This window comes from Mustelus asterias, chromosome 22 (genome assembly GCF_964213995.1).
Source record: "Mustelus asterias chromosome 22, sMusAst1.hap1.1, whole genome shotgun sequence".
NCBI lineage: Eukaryota > Metazoa > Chordata > Chondrichthyes > Carcharhiniformes > Triakidae > Mustelus > Mustelus asterias.
In genome coordinates, this window is record NC_135822.1 from 10,202,841 (window position 1) to 10,218,003 (window position 15,163).

General features: G+C 48.1%; 1 protein-coding gene across 1 annotated transcript in view; it reads left to right on the forward strand.

Annotated features, from left to right (window-relative positions):
- Positions 1–15,163, forward strand: part of agrn (agrin) — a 582,383-nt gene that overhangs the window by 301,716 nt on the left and 265,504 nt on the right. The gene's annotated exons all lie outside the window — the stretch shown is intronic.

A 15,163-nucleotide genomic window follows, 5' to 3' on the forward strand; every position in this document is an offset into this window, starting at 1 on the left:
CAACTGAAAAAAAATCCAGGGGGTGGGGAAATAGGGAAGAATTTTTTTTGATGATCAGGATCGCACTACATGCAAGGGTGGTGGAAGTTGGAACCCTCAAAAGGCAATTGGATAAATGCTTGAAAAGGAGAGACTTGCAGGACAATCAGGAAAGCACACGGGAGTGGCATTGTTACTGGGCTAGTGATCCAGAAAGCCAGGGTAATGATGTGGGGACCCGGGTTCGAATCCCACCATGGCAGATCTTGATCTTTGAATTCAATCAAAATCTGGAATTAGAAGTCTAACGATGACCATGAAACCATTGTCGATTGTCAGAAAAACCCATCTGGTTCACTGATGTCCTTTAAGGAAGGAAATCTGCCGCCCTTACCTGGTCTGGCCTACATGTGACTCCACATCCACAGCAATGTGGTTGACTCTCAAATGCCTTCCATTAAAGCCACAATCCAAGGCAATTAGGGATGGGCAGATGCCACACTCCGGTGCCTGTTCGGGTACACTGAGGGAAAAATTTAGCATGGCCAATGCACCCTAACTAGCTCATCTTTCGGACTGTGGGAGGAAACCGGAGCACTCAGAGGAAACCCATGCAGACACGGGGGGAATGTGCAAACCCCGCACAGACAGTGGACCAAAACTGGGAATCAAACCTGGGTGCCTGGTGCTGTGAGGCAGCAGTGCTAACCACTGTGCCGCCCTTTTGCAAATCCCTTTGACAAAAATGAACCTTCACGGAAGTAACTGCTTAATCCCAAAAAAACAAGCATTTTTATTTAACGAGAGAGTTCGCGTTTTGCACCCACAATCTACCATGGCAAAAGCACAGAGTGTTCAAATAGGAAAATCATTCATTAAGGAACGAATTAACTGCGCTTCAGTGATGTATTTCAGTGTGACATACATGGTTCTTCCTAATCCCCAAAGGACTCCCAGTCGCCTGGACTAAGCAGTAATGCTGCTGCATTGCACTGAATGCAGGATCAGCACCTCAATGGACACTAATTTAGAGTTGCTCCTTATTTACTGCTGTGCTTACCCGCAGTTCTCCTGAGCTTCTGCCTTCCCCACCATTCTCATCATTTGCGACGTATTTTACTGCTGTCAGCGGTTAATAAATTTGCAGAAGCTGTGAATTAATATAACCCAAGTTTTGTCTTCTGTCTTGTCCCCCACCCCCACCCGAGATATGGACACACACGAGACGCAGACACAAAGCTACTGGTGCCAGTAACCCTTAGGTGTAGTTTGTCTGATGTTGCAGATAGGGGGCGAGATGCTCCGGCCTCCCAGCCACATGTTTCCTGTCGGCGGGAGGTGGCGCAGTGTTTGGTAGCGGCGGGATTCTCTGTTCCCGCCGCTGTCAAAGGGGATTCCCATTGGCATCACCCCATGCCGGCGGCGGGTGCGCTGCCGGTGGGACTGGAGAATCCCACCGACGTGAACGGCCGGAGAACTCTGGCCAATGTTTCGGTCATATCTCGGGAGGTTTGTTGACTGTTGTTCCTCAGAAGGAACTTTTTATGTGTTGGGGGCGTTAAGCAAAATATATCCGCGGCTGGGATTCTCCTTGGTGAATGAAAGGTGGCTAATTTATTAATGAAGGCTACTTTCCCTGAAGATTATAAAGATAAGTGGCCAGCTCCTCTTGGCAATTGATGAGCACCTCACACCCAGAGTGTTAAATAGTCTCTGATCCCCCCCACTCCACCCCCCCCCCCCCCCCCCCCCCCACCACCCCGGGGTTCCTGGAAAATGCCAGTGAAGAAAATAAACCTGGCGGGGTAGTCCAGAAAGGGCCATGTGGTCAGTCAAATTTAAAAACTGAGATTGCGAGAATGAGTTTTGGTCACAAATGGAGAGTGAAAATTACTGTTTAACTTTGGGAGTTTTGATCCCCTCCTGAGATATCTTATCCAATATTTTTATATTATTATGAGTTGCGTTGATGGGATGAATTTATTTATAACGTGTTCACATGCGGCGTAATAAAGTGGATTAATGATTTATATTTGGCCTCTCATCATGGCGTGTAATTTTGTTTCGACCGTGTTTTAAAGCCTCCCTATAAAAGGCTTGACTATCTAGATCAGAACAGAAGGGGATGCTATTGTTACACCCCTGGTTATTACTGTTGTACAGTTCGATATTGCACACTGCAGCCACCAAGGATGAGGCAGTCACTTTGCTTGTGGTAGTGACCGACCGCGCACTTTAGCCCAAAAGGCAATGGTCTAACCTTGTCAATCGCAAATTGCTCGCTGTCGGACTAAAACTTGGATTTTATTTGCATCTTGCAACTGTATCGTGGCATTTATATTCACGCACCTTGCTGCACAACAGTGCAGTGTGTGCTCATTACCCTAACAATATAAGGGAGGTACTGTAGCTTTAACAAGGTGTTTGTGCTTTAACATTAATGCACCTGATTCAGCAGGTGACAGTCATTGCTCACTGAGCTTTTGCAGACCATAAGGCCTTCTGTGTTGAGTGGGCTATCTTCAGTCTGGACGTGAGTGTAGAAAATGTCTTTCATAGAAATCCTACAGTACAGAAAGAGGCCATTCGACCCATCGAGTCTGCACCGACCACAATCCCACCCAGGCCCTACCCCCATATCCCTACATATTTTACCCGCTAATCCCTCTAATCTACGCATCCCAGGACACTAAGGGGCAATTTTAGCATGGCCAATCAACCTAACCCGCACATCTTTGGACTGCGGGAGGAAACCGGAGCACCCAGAGGAAACCCACGCAGACACGAGGAGAATGTGCAAACTCCACACAGACAGTGACCCAAGCCGGGAATCGAACCCAGGTCCCTGGAGCTGTGAAGCAGCAGTGCTAACCACTGTGCCACCGTGCCGCCCAAGAGAAGACAAAGATTCACACTTTTAAACCAGAGAGGGCAAAGATTCAAACTGGATTGCTGTCCCGCTTTTAAGGCTGTGTGTTAAAGACCGTTAAAGGGCAGCATGGTGGCACAGTGGTTAGCGCTGCTGCCTCACAACAACAGGGAGCCGGGTTCGATTCCCACATGGGTCACTGTCTGTGTGGAGTTTGTACCTTCTCGCCGTGTCTGCGTGGGTTTCCTCCGGGTGCTCCGGTTTCCTCCCACAGTCCAAAGATGTGCGGGATTGGCCATGCTAAATTGACCCTTAGTGTCAGGGGGACTAGCTAGGGTAAATGCATGGGGTTATGGGGATGGGGCCTGTGTGGGATTGTGGTCGGTGCAGACTCGATGGGCCAAGTTCCGTCCTTCTGCGCTGTAGTATTCTATGAGTGGGTTAAAGGCAGGTTTCTGGCTTGTTTAGAATAAGCTACTGACATTCGCTCTCTCTTGAAACTTGAGTGAGCGATTGGTAAATCCATAAGAAACAGGAACAGGAGTAGACCGTATGCTCTAATGTCCCAACTCTGTTAGGGGTTGTGGGTTTTAAGCAAAAAGATGTGGCTTGCACACGTAGATTCAGATTAGCAACAATAAATCCAGTCTCGGAGCTCTGGCCTGTGAGGCAGCAGTGCTAGCCACTGTGCCACCATGTCACCCTTCATCTCAGCCCCTTATCCTGTGCCCCTTGTTCTCAATTCCCCAGCGATGACCACTCCGTGTCCTACACTAACACGTCCATTATGAATTCTCAGAGAGTCGGTGCAGACTCGATGGGCCGAATGGCCTCTTCTGCACTATGGTGATTCTGTGGTCGCATTAAAGGACTGCACTCCAACAAGGGGTGACCTTCCCTCTTCCTTTAATTCATTAATGGGAGGGCATCACTGGCTGGCCAGCATTTATTGCCCACCCCTAGTTGCCTGAGGGCAGTTGAGAGTCAACCACGTTGCTGTGGCTCTGGAGTCACATGTAGGCCAGGCCAGGTAAGGGTGGCAGATTTCCTTCTCGAAAGGACATTAGTGAACCAGATGGGTTTTTCCAACAATCGTCAATGGTTTCACGGTCATCAGTAGAGTCTTAATTCCAGATATTTTAAAAATTGAATTCAAATTCCACCATCTGCCGTGGCGGGATTCGAACTCGGGGCCCCCAGAACATTTGCTGAGTTTCTGGATTAATAGTCCACCAATAATACCGCGAGGCCACCTTGGATAAGCAAGCCCAACTCCAAAATGACCATCCCCAATCACTGGCAACTGTACCCAATTGAAGAAAATCTGAGGAAGGAAGCTTGCCATTCAGGACTGTTTGCAAGATCTTTTTAAGTGGAAAGTTTGAAATTGGTTTCCGATATTTGCTGTTCGCAAGCTCCTGCTGTGAGATTCAGTGTATGATTCTGTTAGAAGTTTACCGTGGTCCATGTAATGGGTTCACAGTGGAAAACCTTTCTAAGTAGCTTTCCTCACTCAAATGTAGGGACCTTTTATGATTAAAAAAAAGCTGGGTGACTTTAAAAATGACAAAAGATCAGCAGCTACCATATTCAATAGAAATGTTACACTTGGAAGTGCCTGAAATGATGCAAAAAATAGGTGGGAAATAATAATGGCTTTGACAAAGTGGTACTGCAACTCAAAGGCAATACTTTTAAATAGGTAATTATAAAGGAACATCAGACTTAGGAACAGGAGTAGACCATTCAGCCCATTAACCCTGCTACGCCATTCGATAAGATCATCAGTGATCAGGTTATGGTCTCAACTCCACTTTCCTGTTGCTCACCGCCCCCCCTCCCACCCCTCCATAACCTTTGACTCCCGTGTCAATCAACAGTCTGTTAATATGTTGACAATATATTAACTGAGTATTGAGTTAACAAAGATTCCGGGAAGGTGCATTTTAAAATATTTCAACAGACATACAGGGCGGGATTTTCCAGCCTCACTCATCCCGAGGCTGGTAAAATCCCACCCCGAGGTCAACAAACCTTTTCATGGCCTGCCCCTCGCCCGCTCCGACTCCTGGGGCGGGTGGGACGGTAAAATTACGGCCTTAATAAACACCGCACGACAGAAATTTTTTTTTAATATACTTTTCCAATTCAATCAAATCAAATCCAATTCAGAGTCTCAACAAGTTGAGACATTTCCGATCCAGGCTGACAAGACAGGGCGAGCGACCAAACCACCCTGTCCTGGGCCTGATCTACATGAGCCAAGCTGATTGGAGAAGGGGGAGGCTCCTCCTCCAAGACTTGGGCTCATTTGCATCTTAGCCAAAAGGCCGAGATGCCGCTTTTAAAAATTGCTTCATATGAAACATATGAAGCTTCAATGTAACCTAATGACCTCGACCAAGTGCAGCATCCTCTCCATACTACACTTGATCTTAGCCAAAAGGCCGAGAAGCATTACAAAAATTACCAGAACCGTTTTCCGTTTTAATTCCTTGCTCCTCACAACATGTTATCTGGCATCTTAATTTTTTTTCATCTCCATTCGTCATTTTAAATCCTTTAATGATGTTGGTATTTATTCTGCTCCTTCGTATTCGCTGTGGCTCAGTCACAGCATTCTCGCCTCTGAGGCAGAAGGTTCCGCTTCCAGCCTCACTCCAGGGTTTTGACCTTGTAGTTTAGACTGACACTCCAGTGCATTTCTGAGGGAGCAAGGCATTGAAGGGGAGTGTGCTACTTTTCGGATGAGATGCTAAACCAAGACTCTGGCCGGGGTTTTCCAGTCCTGCCGCGGTGGGGGAGGTGGTGCGGTGGGCCCGCCAAAGGTTCATTGCCCTGGTGGTGGGTGAGGCCTCTGTCCCTCCTCTCACACGGCCATGGAAGATCCTGTAGCTTTGTTGAAAAGCGGGGGAGTCCTTCCAGTGCTGTGGCCAGTATTTCAACACTCAACTTGCACTAAACAAAAAACGGATTCTCTGGCCATTTATCTCATTGCTGTTTGTGCAATCCTCTCTGCTGAGTTCGCTACTTTGCCACCGTGACTGTGTTACAATAGTACTTTTTCCGCTGAGGCTAGGGGAGAAAAAAAACCAGAGGGCATGGGTTAAGGGTGAAAGGAGAAAAGTTTAAAGGGAATATTAGGGGGAGCTTCTTCACGCAGAGAGTGGTGGGAGTGTGGAATGAGCTGCCGGATAAAGTGGTAAATGCGGGGTCACCTTTAACATTTAAGAAAAACTTGGACGGGTTCATGGATGAGAGGGGTGTGGAGGGATATGGTCCAAGTGCAGGTCAGTGGGACTAGGCAAAAAATGGTTCGGCACAGACAAGAAGGGCCAAAAGGCCTGTTTCTGAGCTGTAATTTTCTATGGTTCTAATTGGCATTTTAGGAATATCATGACAAAACACCCAACGAGAATTCTCCGACCTCGCCCACGGCTGGGATTCTCCGATCTCGCCTCCGCAGCTGGGATTCTCCGACCTTGCCCACGGCTGGGATTCTCCGATCTCGCCGCGGCTGGGATCCTCCGGCCTCACCCGCAGCCGGGATTTTCCAGTCCCGCTGCGGTGAGTGGCGTTTTGGCTGAGCGCCAAATTCACCGTTCTTGCTGGCAGCAGTGGCGGGGCATGTGAGATCGGAGAATCGCGGCCAATGTAAGTGCACTTTCTTCTTGTGCCTCCCAGCAATACTAGGGTTAAGCTTGTGAATCATGTAGAATGAGAGAAGGTTACAGCACGGAAGAATGCTTGTCACCCACTCCAGGTTATGAGTTTGAATGGCAAGGCAGCTTTGACACTCACCACATCAGCTGGGCTAGTTTGATAATGTCAAGAGAAACTCATTCCATCGGAGGTGAGAAAAGAATCAGCCATGCCTACTTCCCACCTCTTGTCTGGCCTCCTGTCAGTAATTTACAGATTGACCTAAAGAGGCTCTGGAGGAGTGAGCAGTGCTCTCTCTATCTTTCTGGCTGCTCCAGTAATGGCTGCATCAATCACTGAAAATAACGTTCATGGAGTCTTTTAGCTGGGAAATTATTTGTATTTTATTCGGGTACTCCCTTGTGACATTGCCCGAATAGGCAGGCAAGAGCCAGGTACCAAGTGCTCATCCCCTTCTGCCTCCACTTGAGTGTCTAATACTCTGGGTTAACAGTCCCCACACTGGCTACTTACTCTGATTTCACAGTCTGGATACTCTTACACCAAGCAAACCGGAATCCTACAAACACAAGTTCTTTAATGAATAAAAATAAAGGAGTGTAACTCGACGGTGACGATTGACAAATTTTGAGTCTACCTTTGTGCAACATACAGGTCTCACGTGAGGCTTTAATTTTCATAGAATCGTCAAAGCCCAACAGCACGGGAGAGGCCATTCGGCCCATCAAGTCTGCACTAACTCTCTGACTGAGGAGGGTATTTTCCCGTCCCACCTGCCATGGAAATCGTAGCGGGCGGGGAGTGGACAATGCGGGATTTTGCGGTTTTGGGGCGAGCGTGGCTGGAAAACCCCACCCAGAGTATCTTCCCAAGCCCTCTCCCCTGCCCTATCCCTGTAACCCCACACATCTGCCATGGCTAATCCCCCTAACCTACACATCTTTGGACAATAATGGGCAATTTACCATGACTAATCCACCTAACCTACACATCTTTGGGCAATAAGGGGCAATTGACCATGGCCAATCCATCTAACCAACATGTTTTCGGACATTAGGGGCAATTTAGCATAGCCAATCCACCTAATCTACACATCTTTGGCTACTAAGGGGCAACTTGACATGGCCAATCCACCTAACCAACACACTCTTACACACGGAGGGGCAATTGACCATGGCCAATCCACCTAACCAACACATTTTTGGACACTAAGGGGCAATTTAGCATGGCCAATCCACCGAATCTACGCATCTTTGGACTGTTGGAGGAAACGGAGCACGTGGAGGAAACCCATGCAGATACAGAGAGAATATTGCCAAAGAATTGGCATAACCATGGTGATGTGTGTTGTCTATTTAGGATCTGCAAGGGTCTTCAGTTGGGGCAGAGGCAGGGAGGGACCTTGGAAGCTTTCTTTGACCACGAAGAGATTGGTGAGTTGAGTCGTTCTGTTAGCAACAATGAGAGACTTTTGGCCTCTTGGCCAAGGCTGATGCAAGCCACAAACTCTGGGCTTTGACTGAATTTGTTATTGTTTGTTGGATACTATTAGAATTGGATGATGTGAATTAGAGCGACTTGTGCCCACTGGGTGGGGTGGGTGCCCGTGTATAATCCTGCAGGATGCAGTGGAAGGAAACTTCAATTCCGTAAAACTGAGCTGGATTTAATCTCAAACCCTGGGACCAGTGCTGGTGAAAGACTTACATTTATATAGCGCCTTTCAAAACCTCCAGCCATCCCAACGGTGACGCTTACATACAAGAAAGTGCTCCTGGAATTTAGTCGTGTGTTGTAATCGCAGAATAGTAACTGCCCAGAAGGATGCCATTCGGCCCATCGAGCTCATGTGGGTCTGCAAGTGTAATGCGGGAAATATGGCAGCTAATTGGCACACAGCAAGTTCCAACAAAGAACATAATGGCCAAATAATCTGTTTGAGTGATTTTAATGGAGTGGTGATGGGGGGAAGGGGTGGAGGGTGGGGGGGCGGTGATAAATATTGGGCAGAACTCCCCTGTTGTGGAAATAGTGCAGTGGGTGGGATCTCTGAATGGGGAGACTGGGTTAAAATCTCAATCTGAGGGACAGCTCCTCGAAGGACACAGCGCTCTTACCACACGGCACTGAAGTGTTTGGGGTGCAACGTTCTAGAGTGGGGCTTGAACCCAGAACCTCTGACCCAGAGGGTGTTAGCAACTCAGCTATGGCCGTTTTAAAGACTTTACCATCACTGACTCTGTGTAATTTGTTTTTCCTGTAGGTTGAAGGTTTCCCCTGTCCTTTACTTAAAGTTACTATATCCTTGACTTTTAACGTTGATATATTGCAGTGCTCAGGCAACAGTCATCATGAGATCCATTTATTTTCACGGCATGTTTTCATTCACAATGTAGGTGTCAGCCCCCTTTTTGCAATACAAATTGTATTGGAGAAATTTAGGCACTTCAGGTACAATGCGCTTTCCAATGTCCTCGGTGATCAGTGCGACCGTAATTTTTTTAAAGTGCATTATTTCACAGGATGTGGGCATCACTGGCCAGACCAGCATTTATTATCCATCCCTAATTGCCCTTGAGAAGGGGGTGGGGAACCTCCTTCTTGAACCGCTGCAGTCTGCAGGTACACCCACAGAGTTGTTAGGAAATGAGTTCCAAGACTTTGATCCTGTGACAGTGAAAGAAACACAGAAAGTAGGAGCAGGAGGAGGCCATTCGGCCCTTCGAGCCTGCTCTGCCATTCATTATGATCTTGGCTGATCATCCAACTCACCAGCCTGATCCCACCTTCTTGAAAACATACAATGATTTGGTCTCAACTGCTTTCTGTGGTAGTGAATTCCAAAGGTTGAAGAAAGTCCTCCTCATCTCTGTCCGAAAAAGGTTGACCCGAATCCTTAGAATGTGACCCTTGGTTCTGGACTCCCCCACCATCTGGAATATCTTTCCTGCATCTCCCCTGTCTCGTTTTGTTAGAATCTTATAGGTTCCAAGAGATCCTCCTTCATCCTTCTAAACTCCAGTGAACATAATCCTAACCAACTCAAACTCTCCTCATATGTGAGTCCCACCATCCCAGGAATCAGTCTAGTAAACCTTCACTGCACTCCCTCCATAGCAAGAACATCCTTTCTCAGATAAGGAGACTAAAACTGCACACAATATTCCAGGTATGGCCTCACCAAGGCCCTGTGTCATTGCTCCTGTACTTGAATCCTCTTGCTTTGAAGGCCAACATACCATTTGCCTTCTTTACTGCCTGCTACACCCATATGCTTACCTTCAGTGGCTGGTATACGAGGACACCCACGTCTCGTTGCACACTCTCCTCTCTCAATTTGTAACCGTTCAGATCATAATCTGCCTTCATGTTGTTGCTACCAAAGTGGATAACCTCACATTTATCCACATTACACTGCATCTGCCTTGCATTTGCCCACACACTCAGCCAGTCCAAATCACACTGAAGCACCTCTGCATCCTCCTCATAGCTCACCCTCCCACCCAACTTTGTGTCATCTGCAAATTTGGGAGATATTAGTTTCTTCATCTAAATCATCAATATATGATGTGAATAGCTGGGGTCCTAGCATTGAGCCCTGCGGTACCCCACTAGTCACTGCCTGCCATTCGGGAAAAAAAGAAGGAATCATAGAATCCTGCAGTGCAGAAGGAGGCCATTTGGCCCATTGAGTCCGCACCGACTACAATCCCCATAACCCCATGCATTTACCCAAGCGAGTCCCCCTGACACTAAGAGGCAATTTAGCATGGCCAATCCACATAACCCGCACATCTTTGGGCTATGGGAGGAAACCGGAGCACCCGGAGGAAACCTACACAGACACGGGGAGAACATGCAGACTCCACACAGACAGAGAGACAGACAATGATGATATATTTCCAAGTCGGGATGGTGTGTGGCTTGAAGGGGAACGTGGAGGTGTTGATGTCCCCACGCACCTGCTACCCACGAACCTCTGGGTGGAAGAGGGTCACGCGTGTTTGAAAGGCGCTGCTGAGGGAGCCTGAGCGAGGTTGCTGTTGTGCATCTTGTGCCTCTCACTGCTGTCACCATGTGTGTGAGTGGTAGAAGAAGTGAGCCTTTCAAGTGGCGGATGGGGTGCCAATCAAGCGGGCTGCTTTGTCTGAGATGGTGTCAAGTTTCTCAAGTGTTGTCGGAGCTGCGCTTATTGAGCAAGTGGAGAATATTTCACCACGCTGCCGGAATAAATGGACGTGCTGAACAGACTGCACGGCCAAGACCAGGATGTGCACTGAGGGGAGAGCGGAATTGGAGCCACTGAGATTCCAGCTGCAAGCATAATTGTTGCTAACTCTTTGGCAGATTGTGGTGATGTCCAGTAATTAAACGTGCAGAGTGGTCAGCCCATTTAGGATCTCGAGTTACTTAATGCAGGTTGTCAGGGCTTTACCCTTTTTTGAAAATTGACACCCACAGAGCACTCAGCGTCGTTCAGCTCTGGGGTCGGGTGCTGTAAGTGGATCTGTAGGTGTTTTTAAGTCTTCAGTCAAAGCTTTCAAAGGCATGATCTCTGGTAACCCTACGCTGCTGTCATTACTGTCTGTTAACGTGCCAGCGAATTTAGTTCTGCAGGGAGCGGAAAATGGGTTTTGAAACAGAATTCAGGGACGGACATTCAAGATTTTAACCGTGACGGCTGTCAAAACTCTCTTGCTTTCTCAAAAAAAAACCCCAAATGACTCCTCAGGTACGCCACGTCCAAGCTGCGCTTCTGATTTGCGTTGCTATTAACCCTGTCTCTCCCTTCAGGCTGACGGAGTGATCAGTTTGCATGTTCCCAACACTGAATGTGGTACTGCCAGACAAAGCAGTTACTTGAGGTGCCAACCGCAGGCACTATTCATCTTGGAGAAGCTTAAATCTCTTGTCTTTTTCTCCTAATGTGGCAGAATTGTGAATGTGAATTTTCCCCAGTCGAATGTCCAGATTAAAAATAAAAGCACCCTCGGGTGTTTCATTAGAGATTTGATTCTTGGCCAGGAATGAGTTGCTACATAAAGCTGTGTAGATATATGGCACTCATTAATTCTACGTGGAAAGCAGAGAGAGAGAGAGATCGCTCCTAAATAGAACCCTTTGTATTAAATTTGCCTCGTTTACATTTGCAGGGTGGGATCAAGGAGGTAAAAACTTCACCTGCATTGTTCCTTTAAAGCTGCTTTGTGACTCTTGATGCATCCAGCATTAGAGGAACCTTAGGACCTTAAGCAGTACACAGTTCAATCCCTCCAGCGTACAGAGCTGCAGCATACAGAGGCTCAGAACATTTCCCATTGCCCAGGAAGGCAAGATCAGTGTGAAGATCAGCGACCCCACCCCCGAGCGCAGGGCGTGAGCTCACTGCACTCACAGTAAAACAACCCCTATTTGTGATGAGTGACATCTGACTTGTCCCGGCTGCCAGAGGGTCTTCAGGGGGGGCATAAGAGAGGGGGTCTCTCCTGGTGTGTGTGTGGGTGCGGGAGAGGGTGGGTGGGTGGGTAAGGGATGTTGCTTCATCACACTGATGTATTAGATCCAGGGAGGGTCATTATTATTTTATTATTTATTATGTAGGCTTACATTAACACTGCAATGAAGTTACTATGAAAATCCCCTAGTCGCCACACTCTGGCACCTGTTTGGGTACACTGAGGGAGAATTTAGCATGGCCAGTGCACCTAACCAGCACGTCTTTCGGGCTGTGGGAGGAAACCAGAGCACCCGGAGGAAACCCACACAGACACAGAGGGAGAATGTGCAAACTCCACACAGACAGTGACCCAAGCTGGGAATCGAACCCTGGCGCTGTGAGGCAGCAGTGCTAACCACTGTGTCACCGTACCGCCCATAGCATATAAAGGGTTGTGTGTACCTCTGTGGTGGTTGGCGGGGGGGGGGGGGGGGGGTACAGATTCACAGAGAGGATGAGGCACATTATTGTTAACCATCAAAACATGATGCTAACATTCTGCACTGTTATTGTTTTCGGGTACTTCTCACTATTGTGTTCTAAAAAGTGCAGGGAAGCAGTTGTTTTATGATAAATTCATGTCAAGTTACCCACAACCAAGACTGCAGAAATGTAACTATTCGACATGACAGTAGAGTCAGATTTATGCCAGAATTTGGGGACTAATTCGCCCCTCCAGAACGTTCAATGATCGCAGACACGAACAGACAGCTGCCGATCTAGTCTGAACCCAGTTGCTTTGTGGAACTGGGAACATTTACAGCGCCTGGGAAGGTCGAGGGGGGGAGCTTTATGATTGCGATTATTTTTGTCCAAAAAAAAAGATTTCTGCTGTGGCAAATCTTGCATCCTTCATTCGGAAGAGGACAGAATTGTGAATGTATTCTGAAAAACTCTGAAACAGCTGGCAATATAGCTCCACCCTTCCCCTCGACAGCTTGCCTGTGGGTTTTTTTTTCTCTCCCCCCCCCCCCCCCCCATCTCTCCCTTTCCCAGAAGGTGAAGTTTTTTTCCCCCTGTACGAGGGAGGGTCGAGGAATCATCTCCAGTTGCTGAGAGTGTTGGTTGAATAGCGCTCAGACACAGCAGGCTTGTTAGGGGAGAGGAGTGAGTGTGTGTGAGAGAGAGAGAGACAGACAGAGAGCATGTTGTCTCTCCAGCCTGTGTCATTCTAACTGCTCTGGCTTTGCATTGTTTTGCTGTTCCCTTTTTTTTTAAACACACTCTCCTCCCACAGGAGGGCGAGGAGAGAATTCCCCAAAGCTCCCTCTCTTTTGTTGCCGGTGGCTTTGCTAAGACGAGGAGAAGGGGGGGGGGGCAACTTCCAATTCCAGCCTGCAGCCCAGGACTGTTGGGCTGTCGAGAGTCTATTGTTGTCTCGAGAATTCCTCTCCCCTTAACCTGCTCTGCTAAGGCTGGGGAGGGGTGGTGGATCCACCTTGCTGTCTATAGAAGAGAGAAGAAACACAGAGAGAGAGAAGAAGAAACTAAAATGTGATCCTGGCAGAGAGGAGGGAAGCATACATTCCGGAGATAAAAGGCAGAACGCGGTGGAGAAACATTCTCTCTCTCTCTCTCTTTCTGCACTTGCTGGCGAAACTTAGGACTGGGAAGTCTTTGAAAGCAGGAGAAGGGAGGCGACCTCACCCACTCCGAGGATGAGGAGCGATTGAGACTAACCACAAAACAAGATACACAGAGAGGAGGAAACATACCAGCAGATTGGGGGGAAAAAGGCAGCAACTTGATTCCTGAGAAGCTTGCACGCCCAGATTTCCATTCAACGCTGTCTTTAGCAGAAGATTTTTGCTCTGTGTGTGTTATTTTAGGGGGGGGGGCGATAAAAAGAATTTACAACTCAAGGGTCTGCAGTTGAAAGCTTGTTGCTTGGGAAGCGAAGGTTTTGGTTGTCTGTTTTTACTCTACATTAACCTTGGTCAATTTCTGTGGCCAGAAAACAGGAGGGGAGGAGTAGTGGTGGGAAGAGGGGGAATGTGTTGTAGCCACAAGTCCAGCAGTATTGAGGCTTTCGCTGGGGGGTTTGCTGAAGAATTTAATACAGAAGGACAAATCTGTCCAGTCTGACAACAGATTTCTGCACTGTAATTTTTTTTTTTGGATATTGAGGACAGCAGCGTGGAAGAATTGGACTTGAGCTCAAACCTGCCCCTGGGATTCTGCACCAAATTTAAGGTGAAAAGGCGATTTTTGCTCCATAGTCAACTCTAAGCAAAACAACAGCTGATAGCCCTGTCCAGTTGACCCCAGGAAGCTATTGTGGCTCAGACTGTAACCCTGGATGGTGTGTCTTTTTTTTTTAATGTCTTTTTTTGTTTAAATGGGGCACTGAGACTTTCTGGATGATTCGTCTGGCTGCTTTTTTTGCAATCCTTTCACGTGTCGAGTGAATCCGTCCACCGATTGCCATGCTGAATGTGAGCACCAGAACTGGCCTCTGCACAATATGCACCTCTTGAAGACTTGGAATTATTTTGCTTTGCCCGCGGCTGGTTTCCAGGAGGGAGCTGAATCCACAGCGGTCGCCGGCTTGATGTGACGTGGGTGGTTTCCGGAAGGGGCTAGGCCATGCCACCTGAGGAGGGGTGGGGAAGATGTTTGACCAGCTTTGGCCTGTTCGTCACGCGGTGCTAAACGTCGTGCCGCGAGATCGCCCTCGGATGGTGGCACTGATTTGAAAAGCCCCCCCGCCCCCCCCCACCCACCTTACCTGCCCTGCGATCCGGGGGTGCCCGAGATCATCTTTGCCCGGGGTAGCGAGGAGAACGGTGCGTGGGTGTGGTATGTCTGGCGGTCGTTATCCCGCACCCCCCGCACATCGGGGCAGGATGTACCAGCACAAAGTCTCACTAGTGGTGAGGTACTTCATGATTCCGTGTAACATCTGCCTGATCCTCCTGGCTACCTCAACTCTGGGCTTTGCTGTGCTACTCTTCCTCAACAATTGTACGTCGCCCATTTCCAACCTTCCAAACGCTGTTCATGGCTAAATTCAGCGCGGTACTTGTTTAAAAATCTTGTTGAATTGTTAATGTTCGATTTACTTTTCGTGACTTGAGTTGTATCAACTACTCGGGACTCTTTTTGTGCCTCCCTAGTTGCACTGGATGTCCCGCCCTAGTTCCTTTCAAGCCTAA